The 4,667-nt window shown below is 36.7% G+C and overlaps 1 pseudogene; it reads right to left on the reverse strand.

Annotated features, from left to right (window-relative positions):
• Positions 1-3,025: 3,025 nt before the first annotated feature.
• LOC109679114 (olfactory receptor 5B2-like) lies at positions 3,026-3,981 on the reverse strand (annotated as a pseudogene).
• Positions 3,982-4,667: the final 686 nt, after the last annotated feature.

Genomic DNA, 4,667 nt, shown 5'->3' on the forward strand with positions numbered 1-4,667 from the left:
AGGGATGCCCACTATCCCCACTCCTATTCAACATAGTCCTAGAATTCCTATCCAGAGCAATTAGTCAAGAAGAAGGAATAAAAGGAATACAAATAGGTAAAGAAACAGTGAAAATATCCCTATTTGCAGATGACATAATCTTATACCTTAAAGATGCAAAAAATTCTACCCCAAAACTCCTAGACACCATAAACAACCACAGCAAGGTGGCAGGATACAAAATCAACTTACAAAAATCATTAGCTTTTCTATACACCAACAACAAACAAACTGAGAAAGAATATATGGAAACAATTCCATTTACAATAGCCTCAAAAAAATCAAACACCTAGGAGTAAACTTAACAAAGGATGTGAATGACCTCTACAAGGAGAATTATAAACCCCTGAAGAAAGAGATTAAGGAAGACTACAGGAGGTGGAAAGCTCTCTCATGCTTATGGATTGGTAGAATCAACATAGTAAAAATGGCTATACTACCAAAAGCAATCTACATGTTCAACACAATTCCCATCAAAATCCCAATGACATTCATCACAGAGATTGAAAAATCTACCTTAAAGCTCATTTGGAAACACAAGAGGCCACGAGTAGCCAATGCAATACTCAGCAAAAACATCAATGCTTGAGGTATCATAATACTTGACTTCAAACTATATTTCAAAGCAATAGCAGTAAAAGCAGCATGGAACTGGCACAAAAACAGATGTGAAATCCAGTGGAACAGAATAGAGGACCCTTATATGAATCCACACAGCTATGCCCACCTTATTTTTGACAAAGGTGCCAAAAACATAGTATAAAGAAAAAACAGCCTCTTCAACAAATGTTGCTGGGAAAAGTGGGTATCTGCTTGCAAACAACTGAAACTAGATTCATGTTTATTATGCTGTGCTAGTATCAACTCAAAATGGATCAAGGACCTTAATATGAAACCTGAAACTCTGAAGTTAGTACAGGAAAGAGCAGGAAATACTCTGAAAGCAATTATAGGCAAGGCTTCCTCAATAGAACCCCTGCAGCCCAGCAACTAAGAGAAAGGATGATCAAATGGACTACATGAAATTAAAAAGCTTTTATTCAACAAAAGAAATAGTCTCTAAAGTAAATAGACCACCTACAGAGTGGGAGAAATTATTTGTCAACTATACATCAGACAAAGGACTGATAACAAGAATACAGAGGGAGCTCAAAAAAAAAAATACTAAACTCCCCCAAATCAATACACCAATAAAGAAATGGGCAAATGAACTAAACAAAACTTTCTCAAAAGAAGAAACTCAAATGGCCAAAAAACACATGAAAAAATGTTCACCATCTCTAGCCATAAAGGAATTGGAAATCAAAACCACACTAAGATTCCACCTCACCCCTGTTAGAATAGCCATCATCAAAAACACCACCAACAACAGGTGCTGATGAGGATGTGCCAGGAAAGGAACCTTCATACACTGCTGGTGGGAATGCAAGCTGGTGCAACCACTCTGTAAACAATATGGAGGCTTCTTAAAAATCTAAACATAGATCTGCCATATGATCCAGCGATCCCACTCTTGGGGATATACCCAAAGGAATGCAACACATGTTACTCCAGAGGCATTTGCACACCCATGTTTATTGCAGTGCTATTCACAATAGCCAAGTTATGGAAACAGCCAAAATGTCCCCCTACTGACAAATGCATTAAGAAAATGTGGTATTTATACACAATGGAGTTTTACTCAGCTATGAAGAAGAATTAAATCTTATCATTCACAAGTAAATGGGTGGAAGTGGAGAACATCATTCTGAGCAAGGTTAGTCAGGCTCAGAAGACCAAAAATCGTATGTCTCCCTCATATTATACAGACTTTAGATCTAGGACAAAGGCAGTAATGTTGTTGGACTTGTGTCACACACTAAGGGGAGAATGCATACAAGAGGAATGGGGATAGTTAGGAAACCCAAAACTTTAAAGTGTTTGAATGTCCTCACTGCAGAGGAGCTAATACAGGAAACTTAAAATGACAGAGAAGGGAAGGTGACCAGGAAGTAGTGAAATGGTCTGGTAGAAATGAATCAATTTGGGTTGTAATACACTGTGCATGGAAGCAATGCTAGGAATCTCTCTGTCTAGCTATCCTTATCTCAACTAGCAAAAACGCTTTGTCTTTCTTATTATTGCTTATATCTTCTCTTCAACAAAATTAGAGATAAGCGCAAAACAGGTTCTGCCTGGAAGCGAGGTGTTGGAGGGGAGATGGAGGGGACGGGGAACCGGGACAGAAATGGCCCAAACAATGTGTGTTCATAAGAATAAATGAATAAAGAAAAAGAATTAAAATAATTAAAAAAGAAATGAACAAAGATTAATGTTACTATATCATAAAAAGCAAGGGAAGTTTGGCAGGAAGTGAAGAGAGTGGTGGCAGGAAGCAAAGAGAGTTTGGAGAATAAAACCAAGAATTTAGTTTCTATACATTACTTTTGAGGTGTGATCAAAAAGTTCAATACTCTGACAGCAGATGTTGGTAATTGGGGAGTTTATGCATGTATGAGAACAGAAGGTATATGTAAAATAATGTGTACCTTTCTCCCAATTTTGCTGTGAATCTCAAAATGCTCTAAAAATAAGGCCTATTTAGAAATTAAAAATAAGTTTATAACATCCATCAGTTATTAAAATTACTTTTATTAAAAATTCTCTATTCTATTTACCTCTGACAAATTCCTCATTCCAATATATATGTGCTTAGAAGGGACACAAAGATATGTACATTTGTTGCCTGTTTAACATGTGTGCTTGTATTGGAAATACAAAAATATAAATTGAATGAATGAATAAATCAAATGCCATTAGCAAAGTTTCACAAGCAAATGTCCTTGCCTTTCCTTTACTCAGGTCCTACATTTTTGAACATGTTTTTCTTTTTCCTAGACAACAGAATTCTAAAAAAAAATGACAATATCAACTTAGCAAGTTTTTATACATTAAGGGCCTTAAAATAACCTTGTATGAGAGCATTGGAACAAAATTATTGTGTATACTACAATGTTAAAACCCCAGTCTTATATGGAAATTTTTGCCTTCTCAACCACTTCTTAAATGCACTGTTGACTTCCTTGTTCCTCAGGCTGTAGATCACAGGGTTCAGCATAGGAATGACCATAGTATAAAACACAGATGCCATTTTGTCTGTCTTCATGGAGTGACTGGAACTGGGCTGTAAGTACATGAAGATGATAGTTCTGTAAAATATGGAGACTGCAGTGAAGTGTGAGGCACAAGTAGACAAAGCCTTCTGGTGTCTTTGAGATGAATGCACCTTCAAGATGGTAATAAATATGAATAGATAGGAGATAAAAATAATCAGAAGAGCAAAAAAGACATTGAAACTTGATAAGAAAACCAGAATTACTTCACTAAGCTGTGTATTAGAGCAGGACAGAGCCAGGATTGCTGGAACATCACAGAAGAAGTGATCAACCACAGTGGATTTGCCAAAAGACAGACTATATATATATCTGCAATATGAAAAATGGCATTCAGGAAACCAAAGATATAAGAACATATAGTTAGTTGAGCACATGCACATGTCGTCATGGTGATGGTGTAATGTAGGGGCTTACACACTGCTGCATAGCGATCATAGGCCATTGAGGCCAACAGGTAATTTTCCACAGTGGCAAAGGCTACAAAAAAAAACATCTGAGCAGCACAAGCATTGTAAGAGACAACCTTGTATCCTGTAAGGAACTCAACCATGACTGTGGGAGTGACAGCTGAGGAGTATGCAAAGTCTACCAGAGAGAGGTTACTGAGGAAAAAGTACATGGGAGTATGGAGACAAGAGTTTGTGAAAACCAACGCAATCATTCCCAAGTTTCCAACCACATTGATGATGTAAAAGAAAGTGAACATTATGAAGAGGGGAACCTGTAGTTCTGGGGCATTGGTTAGTCCTAGGAGGATGAACTCCGTAACTTCTGTACAGTTCTCCATCACTTTTTTGAGAATCATGTGATGTCCTGTAGCAATGAGAAATTAAGGAGTAGAATGATAAAGATAAAAATACTTAGCTGTGGATAGAAACTGAAATGAGATATCATGTCAACCCAGTAAAAATGGCTCTAATCAAAAAAACAAAAAATAACAAATTCTGAAGAGACTATGGAGAAAAGGGAACTCATACACTGGTGGGAATGTAAATTAGTACAGCCACTATGGAGAATAGTATGGAGACTCCTCAAAACATCAAAAACAGATCTTCAGTATGATCCAGAAATCCCACTTCTGGGTATATATCTCAGGAATTGGAAGTAGACTATCAAAGAGATACCTGCATAACAAATCTTGTTACTTGCATCAAAATACTTGGGACTGGAGGACTAAGTGAAATAAGCTGACACAAGAAGATAAATACTGCATGTTCTATGTTTTATGTGAAGCTAAAAATATGTCTGTCTGAATGTAGAATAGTGATTAGCTGAATCTGGGAAAGGAGGAAAAGGTGGAAATAGAGAGCAGTTAGATGAGGAGTCATCACCATAACCTATTACATCTTTTATAAAGAACTGAAAGAGAACAGCTTGAAATCTCTGAACTTAAAGGAGTAATAAAGAAAACGAAATACTAACTACCCTATTTGATCAATACATGCTTAGACCTATCCTGAAATATCATGATGT

The sequence above is a fragment of the Castor canadensis genome, chromosome 1 (assembly GCF_047511655.1).
Source record: "Castor canadensis chromosome 1, mCasCan1.hap1v2, whole genome shotgun sequence".
NCBI classification, from domain to species: domain Eukaryota; kingdom Metazoa; phylum Chordata; class Mammalia; order Rodentia; family Castoridae; genus Castor; species Castor canadensis.